Source organism: Sinocyclocheilus rhinocerous, unplaced genomic scaffold (genome assembly GCF_001515625.1).
Source record: "Sinocyclocheilus rhinocerous isolate Xijiao unplaced genomic scaffold, SAMN03320098_v1.1 scaffold8, whole genome shotgun sequence".
In the NCBI taxonomy this organism is placed as follows: domain Eukaryota; kingdom Metazoa; phylum Chordata; class Actinopteri; order Cypriniformes; family Cyprinidae; genus Sinocyclocheilus; species Sinocyclocheilus rhinocerous.
This window is the reverse complement of record NW_015666800.1, coordinates 1,204,680-1,219,449: the sequence shown is the minus strand read 5'-3', so window position 1 is coordinate 1,219,449 and position 14,770 is coordinate 1,204,680. Positions and strand designations below refer to the sequence as shown.

The following is a 14,770-nucleotide window of genomic DNA, read 5'->3' as shown; positions in this document are numbered from 1 at the left end:
AGGGCATGTTCAGATCAGCGTTAAAACAACCAAAAGAGAAAATGATTTCCTTGTGTTCTATTGCCTGTTGTTGACACCTTTGAATTAGATTTTAGCTTCTATGCAGAGAAAAATCACTCTTGACAGACAAATTGAACCATAATATAGCCTACCTGGCTCATAAGGAAGGCCTCGCATGGGATCTGCAACCCCACACCACGGGCGTGTCCCATACGCCAGTGGGCCCATTCTGATTTCATCGTCCCTTTAAAAGAGCTGATATGTAGCCGTCTGTGCTGGCGGCACCAAAAGACAATTTGAATTGCACGAGACAGAGTGCGTCCTGAAAACAGCAGAAATTCCCTTTAAAATATTTGACCTCGCTGAATGTCACTGTATAATTTGCACATATTACCACTTAGGGCATTCTGGGAAATGTCAGCTCAACATACTTCCCATCCTTAACATCTTGTGAATGGAGCATCCCTGAAAGTATGTTTTACAAATCTTTTTTTTGTGTTATCAAACTATTTAAGCTGTGCTAGCAGATGGAGTCTGCATTCCTGCTGAATTATGAAGATTTTTCTCCTTCAGTAATTGGTGAAGTTTTATTTCACTTTCTGGTTAATAACAGCCGATGGCCTGAGGCACAGGGGAGAGAAGTTCCATTTCACAGACACCTACAGAGACTAACATTTTGTGGCTAAGAGGGACACTGTCTATGAACTACCTATTCTCACCCTTTAATGAGAACAGCCTTTTTTGCTGTTTTAATTGCAGAATATGCATGCAGAATATTTTTTCTCTGAAGTTCATGAATATGATATCACATTTACTGATGTAGGAACACTTCTAGCTGCTGCAGAGTAAGCTGAATTTGTAAAGCAATCAAGCTTTTTTTGGGAGAAAAATCAGAACAGGTTGTACAAAAACTATCGGTCCAAATGGTCTGGCAAGTACATAAGAATATAAGTTAGATGCAAATTTAAAAGTAAATTAAAAATGGTATTCAGTCCAATTTTTCCAACAAAAAAAAGTGTTAGTAAGATTTTTGTGTGTGTGTTTTTATAAGAAGTTTCTTATGCTCACCAAGGCTGCATTTATTTGAACAAAAATACAGTAAAAGCAGTAATTAAATCAGTCATTACTCCAGTCTTCAGTGTCAAATGATCCTTCAGAAATCATTCTAACATGCTGATTTAGTGCTCAAGAAACATTAATATAGCCTACCTGGCTCATAAGGAAGGCCTCGCATGGGATCTGCAACCCCACACCACGGGCGTGTCCCATACGCCAGTGGGCCCATTCTGATTTCATCGTCCCTTTAAAAGAGCTGATATGTAGCCGTCTGTGCTGGCGGCACCAAAAGACAATTTGAATTGCACGAGACAGAGTGCGTCCTGAAAACAGCAGAAATTCCCTTTAAAATATTTGACCTCGCTGAATGTCACTGTATAATTTGCACATATTACCACTTAGGGCATTCTGGGAAATGTCAGCTCAACATACTTCCCATCCTTAACATCTTGTGAATGGAGCATCCCTGAAAGTATGTTTTACAAATCTTTTTTTTGTGTTATCAAACTATTTAAGCTGTGCTAGCAGATGGAGTCTGCATTCCTGCTGAATTATGAAGATTTTTCTCCTTCAGTAATTGGTGAAGTTTTATTTCACTTTCTGGTTAATGACAGCCGATGGCCTGAGGCACAGGGGAGAGAAGTTCCATTTCACAGACACCTACAGAGACTAACATTTTGTGGCTAAGAGGGACACTGTCTATGAACTACCTATTCTCACCCTTTAATGAGAACAGCCTTTTTTGCTGTTTTAATTGCAGAATATGCATGCAGAATATTTTTTCTCTGAAGTTCATGAATATGATATCACATTTACTGATGTAGGAACACTTCTAGCTGCTGCAGAGTAAGCTGAATTTGTAAAGCAATCAAGCTTTTTTTTGGAGAAAAATCAGAACAGGTTGTACAAAAACTATCGGTCCAAATGGTCTGGCAAGTACATAAGAATATAAGTTAGATGCAAATTTAAAAGTAAATTAAAAATGGTATTCAGTCCAATTTTTCCAACAAAAAAAAGTGTTAGTAAGATTTTTGTGTGTGTGTTTTTATAAGAAGTTTCTTATGCTCACCAAGGCTGCATTTATTTGAACAAAAATACAGTAAAAGCAGTAATTAAATCAGTCATTACTCCAGTCTTCAGTGTCAAATGATCCTTCAGAAATCATTCTAACATGCTGATTTAGTGCTCAAGAAACATTTCTTATTATTATCAATGTTGAAAACAATTGTTCTGCTTTTTGTAGAAACCTTGACATATATTTTTTCTGTTTTACTTGAAAATACATCATATGGTGGGATTAAAACAGGTTTGACATACTGACCATCAAGGTCAAATCCCTGAGTCTGACCATGAGTTCATTTATTATGATCATCATCAGCATTACAGTGGCTGTGCTGTATTCCAGTGCAGATACAGTAAAAGGGTTCTGACACATTAACGCACCAAGGAAATGTTCTGCAGGTTTATGAAGTGTTACACTCCTCTAGCTTGTATTTCATGTGTGGCAGTGGCACTGAGTGAAGAACGAAGATTCAGCTTCAGGATGGGAACATACAGGTATTGCTCTGGGTGAGGGAATTAAGATAATTCATGGCATAAAAAAATTAAGGCTACTGTTTTTATGGCTTTTTTTTTCTTTTTTAAGTAAATATCTTAACTGAACTTAAAATGTCAAGAAGTTGTATTTACAACACTGTTCCAGAACACTTCAACCCAAATATTCAGATGTGTGCAGCACATTTTAAAAATGGTATTCAGCGGGGCATAGAGGAGAAACAATAATGTACAGTATGTGGAAAATAATGTGTTTTTTGAACCTTAAACCGCATAAACACATTTCATTACACTAAATACACAAAATAATGTTCTTTTTAGCAACATCATATGACCCCTTTAAAATCTGCCATAACTGTAGCAATTATTTATATTAAGCAATTTTTACATTTAAATCTGTTATTTAAATAGGTCAATTTTAGTAGCATAAGCAATTTCAGTGCAAACTGTTCCCTTTGTTTGCATAGTTTTAAATTGATTATTTGCTTCATGACATGAAAAATGTAAATGGAATGCAAAGTGTTTGTTTTCTTAAACTATTGACAACACATGAACACGCGTAGAACACTAATGACACCAAACCATTTATGAAATAATGAACAAAAATCATTTTGAGTAGAAGAACAAACACATGTTGACATCACAATTTACTAAACATGACAACAAAAACGGCACTGTAAGCCCTTGGTCAAACAATACAACCATATTAATTATTCATGCCCCATTGCATGCTGGGAAGAGTGGATGGGACTTAACCACAAATCATTCCTTCGTGAACTGAACTAACAAAAATGCATGCATACAAATCATATTCTATGCTTTTTGGTTTGACTTATCCTAATGGAAAAGCAAGATGCATTTATTGTGTTCCTGAAAGCTGTAGGCCTACTTTGTTAGAGCTTCAGAATAGCAAGTAAACAAAACACTAAATCAATCAAGTAAGCATATGCTGTTCTTTCAGCATGATTTACGAGATCTAAGATTCATTTCTGACAGTAGCATTATTAGTGAGCATAGATGATCGGGACAGTCGTGTGTGTGTGTTTGAAGCAGCAACAACAAGGTTGATTTATCCCCAGAAGAATTCTGGTAATTATAAAACACAGAGATGACTCGCGTTAATTAACAATCCAATTACGCTTCCTTACATTTGATTTTTCTTTTCACCCACATTGTAATCTTCCAATCTCTCCATCTCTTTCTCATTTAAATCATGTCATCTAGTAACGAGGTGTAATCAGTGTGATAATACACGGGCCAGCCAATTAAAATGCGTCAGTATTATTACTTCTCAGCTTCCGAAACCCCACTAACACCCACCCAGCCACCCCTCTGATTACATAAGCTTTGTGGGTTATTATAAGCTTAGATAAGAAACGGTTGTCTTTGCTGCCGGTATGTGAGATGACCAACTAAACTGAACTGAAACAGGACTTTCCTCACCTCATTTCTCTTCCGCTCTCTCTCTCTCTCGCTTTCTAAACTCTCCCTCCCCTCCTTCCTCTTTCCCTCTTTTCTTATCAAACACACACAGGGTCTGCAGCGGCGGGTGAGGGACATCGTCTGCGCGCGCGTTCGTGCCAACTGTCTGTACGCCTGAGTGTGTGTGTGTGTGTGTGTGCAGTGCGCGCACACATGTGCCTCTCTCGGTGATGTGAGAAATCAAGAGGGACACATTTCTTAAGCCTCCTTGTGGTGTGATTTAAATTTGATGCACTAAACGTAGCGCGCGTCTTCGCTCTCACACACTCTCCCTTGCATGTGTGTGAGTGCGCGTGAGCGTGTCCGCTCGCTGCTGCTCCGGCGTCGGGCAAGCCCTCTCACTGCTGCACTTCAGCCAATGTGGAACAACTCGTCTGCAGCCGGCCGCCTCGCATGGCTCCTAAAGAAGCGGATATGCCCCAGTGCCACGGGAGACTGACGCCTTCACTGTCTTCCTCTCCTCCGCTAATGGTCCTCTCAGGGTGAGTGTGCCCTCCGTCCAGCCGTCCGTTTTCACATCAAGGGCTGGAGCCGGAAGGTCTGTTTGTGCACTGCAATGTGCTCATTCGTTGACATACGGCTGGTTGACGATTACTTACGGTACTGAGGCTGAGTGAGTGAGTGAGCTTGGTTTCAATTACACTTCATCTATGTCTGTGACACAGACTGGAATGTGATAATTCATTTCACTTTTTCTGTCCTTTGGGAAGGCTGGAGTTTAGAGGGTTTGCGATTGTCGTGGTTTGAGCTATTTTATATTTGGTTCTGTCATTCAACAGTCTGATGTTTAGTCCAGGCTTTCTATAACCTGAAATATTGTGCGTTAAAAGCCATGTCACAATACTTCCTGTGAAAGCTGCAAAAACTATATTTGTAGGTGTAAAGGCAATTTGATGAACGTGGGATTGTGTCCTTCGTGGATGAGGGCTTTTTCTCCCACGCCTCAGCAGGCTCAGCACAATGTTTGCGATTGAATGCTGTGATTTTTCATATGCATAAGGTGTATTTTTTAGTTAAGGTTATGTATGGTTTATGGTGCAGACTTGTTTAAAATCTGTTAGTCACTATTATGGGGAGTTAAATAAGCATTTATTGGAAGCTATATTGTAGACGTGACAAGAAATAATTTAGAGAACTTTTATGTAAGGTATAAACCTGTCAGGAAAACATGAGAGGATGTGCATTTGAATGATGGCATCCCTGCCATATGATATTGTGTGTGTGTGAGAGAGAGAGATTTCCACTCTGTCACGGACCACCCTGTATGATGGAATGACACTTTCTATCTTCACTGTGATTCAGAATCTAATTTTCTTCAGATATGAACTTTTTGCCATTTGTACACACGCCAGAATGGTAAAATCTCCAGCATTTTACTTTTCACCTATTTTGAGTGAAATGTTTCCATCATTCTTTCATTATCTTTTCCTTGCGGGAAGATTAGATGCCCTTTTTTTATTTTATTTTTTACAGATTTACTTTTTGATTTCAGGAAACCAGGCTGAGTGAGGCATTACATCCTTCCATCTCATTTTAGTACCATTTTCGTCCACTGTATACCTCAGTCCTGCGGTCTTAGGCCTCTATTTGAACAGAGGATGAATGCGTTTAGTCATGCTCCAAAGAGTCTTTACTCTCTTCCCTTATATTTCGCTCCTTCTTCAGTTTTTGTTCACTTCTGTAAGTCATGACTGATGATGGCCCATTGAAATAAGCTTTTGTGTTTAAATTCGAGAAATTTGTGAATAAAGGAAAGATCATTTAAATGATAAATTACAGTATTTCACTTGTTTTGTTCAGCACACCACATCTCCATTATGATTTTCATGGCAACATGTAGAACATATTAAACACCCACCTTTCTTTTGCTTTCTTCCTTTTAACCCTTTCAGATGATGTCCACTGTAGAGGACATATGTGTCAAAAAACTCGTGTTTAATTTTTGTTTTTTACAGTTTAAAATCACATTTGTGATCATGTGACTCTGTGGGGAAGTCGTGGCCTAATGATTAGAGAGTTGGACTCGTGACCCAAAGGTTGCAGGTTCGAGTCTCGTACCGGCAGGGATTGTAGGGGGGAGTGAATGTACAGCGCTCTCTCCCACCTTCAATACCACGACTGAGGTGCCCTTGAGCAAGGCACCGAATCCCCAACTGCTCCCCGGGCGCCGCAGCAAAAAATGGCTGCCCACTGCTCCGGGTGTGTGTTCACGGTGTGTGTGTTCACTGCTGTGTGTGTGCACTTTGGATGGGTTAAATGCAGAGCACTAATTCCAAATATGGGTCACCATACTTGGCCACATGTCACTTTCACTTTCACTTTTACTCTGGAAAAAAAATTATATTAGAAAAATAATAAATGGAAGCATTTTTAAATTCAGATTTTGAATCCCACCGTATATCATGTTGAATAAAAAAAGGGAATGATTACATTTTTTTTACTTAGCGTTTGTGATTCATACACCAAAGGATTACATTTTTTTTCCTTTCATCCATCCACCACTTACTTACAGTGGTTTAATGACACCCCAGTGTACATCATAAATCCAAAAGGGGATTTCTCCATTTTCAGTCACTTAATACTTTAGCTTGTTAGTAGGATTAGCGCCACATTTCTCATAGCAGTCATTTGATCCCACTGTACTCCTTACATGGCTTGCTGATAAGTCTGTAAATCCAGTGTTACAAACTAGTGCATCTTCTCTGTACCATCCAGAAACCAAAGGCAATATGATGTTTAGTAAAGCCTGACCCAACACAGAGAGACAATGACCCCCTTTAAAATGGTGATTTTTGGCCTGTCCCACATTTTGACCTTCTCAACTGCTTGCAACAATTAAAATCAGACAATTTTATAATTAGTTTAGTATTAAATATTCAGTACATTGTAGTAATTTTTTTTAAATAAAAAGTAAAATTTTTTTTGTCCAAATTACCAAAAATAAATAATATAAAATTGTGTAAAATTCATTAACAAAATATTTGGTAACACTGTTTTAAGGAACAATTCTCACTATTAACTAGTTGCTTATAACGGCAGGGCCGCATTAACAATAGGGTCGAGCAAGGAGAGGGCCCGTGATTGGCTGTGGAGTCGATTGACTGGCCATCGGTAGCGCCGATCGCCAAAGCCCCACCACGCCCCCCACGTATTAGCGCTATTAGTTAGTGGAGCTTTTCCGTATTCCATGTATTACCATTAAAGATTGAAATGCCACGTTTGAATTTGGTTAACCAATAAAATACATTTTTGTGAGAGAGGAGATAAAAAAAGGAAAAAAAAAAAACTTTAAAGACAAACAGCAGATAAAACATGATCTAGCCTATTAAGTAAAATCCCCAGCTATAGGTTGTTTTTACTAAAGCTTATGATGGAGTGGAAGTTGTGGAACAACAAGTGGACCGGGCACATAGAGCAGATAAAAACACAGCGTCATCGTCCCCACAGATTTTAGGTTAGTTTGATTATTAACTTGATGGATGTAGCCTATATTGCTTTTTTTCTATGTTTGAATAATCTATATATATTCGCTTAAGGGTTGGGACATAACACATATGTCAATCGTTTTGCGCGTCATGATGTTAGCTTATTATTTAAACGCGTTCTAAGCATTGTGGTTTGAAATCAACTCATACAGGTTTGGAACGACATGAGGGTGAGTAAATGATGACAGAATTTTCATTTTTGGGTGAACTATCCCTTTAAGACAGTTTCAGCTTGATACTGGCGGCGCGCACCTGCTCATACAGCACCTGACTTAACTTGAGTTCTTTTTCGCACCTTGTGCTTAAACGTTCAAATACACAGTTATGTGTCAAAATGCCCGTCTTTGCGAGTATCCTCTAAAACACAGTCATTTGTGTCTTAAATGAACGTTAATAGTTGAAAGATAAAACTGTGTATAGTAGTAGGCTGCATGAGATCCTAGCATTATGATGATTTCTTGAAGGGATAGTTCACCCAAAAATTTAAATACTGTCATTTACTCAGCCTCAAGTTGTTCTAAACCTGTATGAATTTATTTGTTCTCCTCAACATACAAGAAGATATTTTGAAGAATGTTTGTAACCAGAAAGTTTCTGGTCCCCATAGACTCCAACAGTGTATGTTATTTATTTATTTATTTATTTTTTTTTTCATACTATGCAAGTCATGGAGGCCCAAAAATCTATTTAAAGCTATATATTTTTTTATTGTGATGGGGAGCCCTGCAGAAAGTCATAGCCCCGGGGCCCAGTGAGGTCTTAATGCGCGGCCCTGCGGCCACATAAATAAATATATATAAACTAATATATTTACAAAAAATATAAATTTACTGATAACCTACATTTGATCCCAGGCTAACTAGCCCGTACAGTGTGACAGCTTAATTTAGACTGGGTTTGCCAGCTTGTTACTTGCAGCGTTGCAGCTCAAGTAGTATTTTTTTCTTAATTTATTATTTAAAGGGCTAGTTCACCCAAAAATGAAAATTCTGTCATTAATTACTCACCCTTGTGTTGTTCCAAACCCGTAAGACCTTCGTTCATCTTCGGAACACAATTTAAGATATTTTTGATGAAATCTGAGGGCTCTCTGACCCTCCCATAGACAGCAAGGTAACTACCATGTTCAAGGTCTAGAAAAGTACCAAGATGATCGACAAAGTCCATCAGTGGTTCAACTGTAACTCAACTGTAACAGCGCCGGCGCCACCACACGCTCGCGTCATGGTACTGTCGTGAACGCGCGTCCATAAGTGATGCAGTAGAGATGAAAATGTGGAATAAAGTCGTTATTTTTGCTTTCTTTGCGCAAAAAAGTATTCTCGTAGCTTCGTAACTTTACAGTTGAACCACTGATGAACGAAGGTCTTACGGGTTTCGAACAACACGAGGGTGAGTAATTAATGACAGAATTTTCATTTTTGGGTGAACTAACCCTTTAACATTTATGCTGGCCTCCTGAGCCTCAACATTTATGAAGGTTAAACATCTCCTTTTCACTGAAGTGTCATGCCTAATTTGTAAGCTGTTTGTGGAAAGTATCATATATGCTAGACAGCAGTGTGAGGACTTTTGGCCTCCCAGCGTGCAACCTTCTGACTCATAACTTTTGACTGTACCGCAGTGTCAGTGCTTTCGGGTTTCAGACTGTGCAGTCATGTGGTGACAATGGAAGGCAAAGGCAGCTCGTGAAAATCATTAGATTGTTTTTCACGTTGAGGTTTGGTGCTACAAGCAGGGCTCAAAGCCCTTTGCAGAATAAAATACAGAGATTACAGCTCTCCCAATGTTAATGACTGTTGCACCACTGCAGCTTGGAATATGTTTATGATAAAGGGAGGAGGAGGAGAGGATAAAAAGGCAAACATTGGACTGGCTGGGGATATTGTGTTATACTGTGTGCTTTTGGAAAAAACAACGAGTTCATAAATTGTTTTCCAAAGGAGACAGTTTGCTGGAAGCCAGTTTACAGGTTTTTTTTTCCAGGAACTGAAGTTAGGGATTCATTTTTATGTTATTTTTTGATGCTGAATTGTTTGATGAATAATGTCAAAGGTAAGATCTGACAAACCAATACAGAGACAGGTCAGCCTTCATTTTTACTGTGAACCCCAATGCTAATCAACAGTCATGCGTCACAAAAAATACGTCAAATTGTGACGTCTGTGACATTTCAAACAATATTGTATTACAAAGTGGTCAACACTTTTTCAAAGGGAAGTAATGAAATATGTCAGTTTAGTGTGTTATCAAAAGAGCAGCAGACCAGGGACAGCTCAAGACCTCAGCATGATGTAGAAGGACAGTCAGTCAGGTGCTGTTTTATCTATGGCAGAGGCAGTATTGCACCTATCCGCTCTCTCTTGAATCTTGCATAGACCTCTTGTGGTTTGAAAGCTTGCTGGTAGTTGGTTTATTGCTTTGCTCACAGTTTTTTTTTTCAAAGGCGCTATCATAAAAATAAAAATGGAAGACAGAATCAAGCCATCAAATCAGCTCAGTTCAATCTGATGGTTTGAACCAGACATGATATTAGGAATACCATGGCTAAAATATGCCTGCATTCTCCACCATAATACATTCACAACACATTTAGCAGTCTGATAGAATGAATTGTGGCTAGAAACCCATTATAACAAAACACAACCATTGTATAATATACATTATATTTCAATACATAACATTTAGTTTAATATTGTATTTTAAAGGCCGAGCCTATAACTCCATACAAGCCTTGATTTTGTATATGACACATATTTTATAGGCAAACGCTCCATGTCGTCTCTAAGCATTACCACCATTTCCCTGCTAAATGTTACAATGCTTCGTTCACACATCATGCTTCATTTGCATTACAAAACATGAATAATATTTGTAGGTTTTACACAAGAGCTGAGTACAATAGCATACAATAAAGCTCCTGATGCACGCACAACAATAAAACCAGCTAGTGCTGTTATATCACTGTGATGTAAAAGGAATACTAATTATTTCTCTGTGGTATAAAAGTCATATCAGCTCACAAATCCACAGCCAATCCTATTATCCCCCCCCCAAAATCGTGAGATTAGGACAGATTTTTGATATGAAGTCCCTGGTGGAACTGACCCCTAAATCTGCAGTCTCCTTCAATGCAGAATATCAGGTTGTGCTCCAAGTTGATAGGATTTAAAAAACCGAAGCTGGTATAAATGAAATCTGAAACATAAAGAAATATCTGAGAATATGATGGCATTGAATAGGAATGTAAGATGATGTTTTGAACAACACATTGTTTGGGACTTTGTCTCCCTTGCCAAAGGAAAAGCAATGGAAGCTTTACAGTGCATATCTACAGTAGCTGCTGCTGGCGATAGCCATCCATAGGCACAGCTGGATGAGAATGTGGGTTAAAGTAATAAATAAATGTGTTGAGAAACGTATAAAAAATGCACATAGCTATAGAGTTAAAGTCTGCTTCTTTTTCAATAGGAGCAGTGGGCCTGTTTGAACTGACATGCTGCTAAAGTGCATGAGGAGAGTTAAGAGGATTACTTTTGCAATTTTAGATTCAATGCATTACTCATAATCCTGGGGTTGACGGTGGCCAAATTGTCAGGGTCGAAGGGGGACCTCTGTGTGTGTGCCTGAAAAAGAGAGAGAGTGAGAAGAGAGATTTGGTTTACAGGATAGTTCACCCCAAAAATGAAAAATTTGAAGAATTGTATTGATCGCTCTTTTACGACCACAAAGCAAACGGTAACCGAGGACTTTACAGGAATGTAAAAACACCATAAAAGTGCTCTACACTACTTTTACACTATATATCCAGTCTTCTGAGTCATACGATAGCTTTGCGTGACAGATAGACTGATATTTAAGTTTTTGTCTGGTTTGTGAATGAATCATTTAGACTGCTTTTGTGAACTGATTCAACCAAAAAGATTTAAAAGAATAATTCTTTCTTAAATTGGATATCATTACTCATGAACTTGACTTCACTCAAGTCCATACGAACTACTTGTATGATAATTTGATGGTGCTTTTGGGCTTTTTCATTCATTGTAATTGCCTGGAAAAGAACAACCAGGGTGAGGGTGAGTAAATTATAAGAGATTGTTCATTTTCAGGAGAACTAGCCCTTTAAAAGTACAGTCTCCATCTGTATAATCTCAAGGTATTTTTGCCAAGTGCCCTTTGGGAGGGGAATTATTCACTGCAAATTACTGATGATGACAGTAATGATGAAAGTAATACTATTACAGCATAGCAGTGTTGCTGGGCTTCTAGTACTGACCATTAATACCCTTCACAAGAATAAACAGAATTAGTTGCACAAGTGTCCACTTTTACAGTTTTAATAATTGCCTTTACAGGGCTTGGAATGCCTTCCCAGGACATTGCAAAACCTTTTTCTGTATACCTCAGTGAGTACTCACAAATGACCCAAAGATTGTTTTCATTCCTAATCATAGTTGCGATTCTGTTGGCACTTACGAGACACGCAGGTGAGCCACTACCATGTGGATTTAATTAAATTACAGAATCAATGAATCAATCAGCCATCGCCATCTGTTTAAGGACAGATGGTGCTATAAATCAGAGATTGGTGGGAGTGCAGATGCTATGAGGGATCTCAAGATTTTGGCATGTGCAAGACAGTACGATTCTGACAAGTGATTGTAGGAAGCGTTCATCTGAAAAAGCACAAAATACATAGTGTTACAAATCCTTTTTTGGCCCTGTACCAAATGGCACCTGCATCACTTCTCTTGGCTTGCCACATGGCCTGCTGAGTAATAGTCCGGCACGAAGTCCACACCTCTGCAGGCTCTACAAAAGTCCACATCGAGGAGCATGTGACCCCTAAAATGACAAATGGCTTCACAGACATGCACAAAACCAGGAATGTTTGCGTTTTGAATTCCCTAGATATTATTTAGCATTGTCATTCATATTTTAAAATAGACATTATAGTGTAACAGTCTTATTTTAGTATTAATTATAATAATAAAATTTGTGTTAATAATTTGAAATATCTTTTATTTAAAATTTTTGTTTATTTTTGTAATTTTGCCTTTTTTTTAAAAGATTTTAAATATTACTATTTAGGTTTAATTTATTTTTATCCCAGTTACCAAAAATGAACAAAATGTATTTAATAGTTTTAATTAACTAAAGTAACCCTGTTACATAATGCTAAACTTTTAAACTAAAAAAAAAAAAAAAACAGACTTTCCAAGCAGCTTCCTCTCAGACTGAAGCAGACTGGGGTTCATTTAACCCTAGTTGCGGAATTACTGCCATGATAAACTGCGTATTCTGCAGCCTAGCTAAAAGTACCTGCCATATTAGCTCCAAAAATTGACAAATCACCGGGCTCATTATTTTGAGATGCAGATTGAATCGTTAGAGGGGGCAGTTCAATGACTCAAGGAGGATGAGTGTTATCACTGTCGAGTCAGATAAGCTTACGGAGTGAAAATCAGACACTGCTGCTGCCTGATAGATGACAAGGTGTCCATTTGTATTCTTCCCTGTTACTGAGCCTGTCAGACATTGCAATGACTAATAGTAAATGATGGACCACAGCTGAGTGAAATGAATATGATACAGAATGAAACCTGTCTTGGCACTATATTTATCTACAGGCTGAAACATTTATTTTACATTGTATAGCCTGTCCATGGCATGTTACAAATTGTGTGAACGTGGCATTTATTTGCCCAACAATATTAACGCTTAAACTCCTTTTTTTGCCCAACAATATTAACGCTTAAACATAATTAGTGGTGCTTTGCTATTAGTATTGCTGATATGTGGTGTTAGGGATTTGAACAAACTCGTAATCTTTAATATTAAACTATACGGACATTAGGGTTGGGCCGATAGACGATGCCATTGTGCAAAAATGGCAAACGAATTATAGGCTACTAGATGTTTTACATGAACTATATGAAGCATACAAAAACAGCAACAAAATTTAAAACAATTTAAATTAAATTAGATTAAATAGGCTACACTAAATATGCCTTCTTCATGGTTTTACCATGGCAGACAGTGGTTAGAACAAAAACAAGTTTAAATATTAAGGTTTCTGGCCAGAAATACTAACATGTTCACCTTTTCTGGCTTTTATAAGCTGCGAAGTGGAGTAACAACACTACCCGTTGTGCTGAACACATGTTCAGATAGAGCACTGGTAGCACATATGCACAAATATTTTCGTGCGATGTTGGCCATGAGAGGGAACCATCCTTGGTTAGCTTTCCACCAAGTTAGTGGGTCTTCTTCTCCATCAATAGCCATTTCCTGTAGGTAGATGTCGACATTTCCTGTCGACATCTCTGATTCACCTTTTTGATCAGCAGTGAGCATGGCTGCTGTGCTGCTCTTTTCCCAAGAAGGCTCCCCAATGAACCCTTTTTCTTCTTCCTCTTCTCTCACTTGTACGGGACTGGGTGTCGGACTTGTGGGTGTTGCTGCTTCTGGCACCGTCTCTGCTACCAGTTCAGTTTTTGTGGCACTTAGCCCGGGTGGCTTGATGTGATCTCCTCTGTATCTTAGGTCAAGCAAGGTTGCTTTGCGCATCATCCTCTGGGTGGCATCATGGCCATTTTTGCCTTCCATCTGCTCAAAGATGACGCGCTTCAGGTCGGCTATGAGTTTGGCATCCTGCTCTTACTCCTCCAGCACACCTTCCAGGTGGGCTAACATGGGCGGAAGTGAGGAAACAGTAACATAGTTTTCTCCGGAGAGAATATCTGTAAACTCTGCTACTAGCTTCAACCTGCTTTTAACCGCTCCCAGAACACTTATGTCCTGCCATGTAAGCTGCAGGAGCGGGCGGTGGCTTTTGTCCTGAGCAAACACCTGTTTGATGTATTGCACCTGCTTCAGGATTCTTTATTAGTGTTCTAAGCAAGCTAGAAGCAAGTTTGTAAGCCCCCTGTAAAGTAATGTGTAGCCACATAAAATGACATCTGGCTTTGTTTATCTAGTAAGTGTGAGCCACAAATTTAGTAAAAAGTTGTAGTGTTCATTTTTCCCTGTGCATTTCAGTTTATCCTGTCATAGTTCAAACTTATTTTTCCTCATGCTAAATTGTCAATTTAATTATTCAATTGAATACAAATAATATTGAGAATATTCTGAAATAGATCTCTCTCTCTCTCTCTCTCTCTCTCTCTATATATATATATATATATATATAT

The 14,770-nt window shown here is 38.5% G+C and overlaps 1 protein-coding gene across 1 annotated transcript in view; it reads left to right on the top strand.

Annotated features, from left to right (window-relative positions):
• The first annotated feature begins 4,334 nt into the window (after window positions 1-4,334).
• insyn2ab (inhibitory synaptic factor 2Ab) overlaps window positions 4,335-14,770 on the top strand; it is a 42,486-nt gene continuing 32,050 nt past the window's right edge. Inside the window, exon 1 of the mRNA XM_016544751.1 lies at window positions 4,335-4,574. The gene's annotated coding sequence lies outside the window, so the exon portion shown is untranslated. The remainder of the gene's footprint in view (window positions 4,575-14,770) is intronic.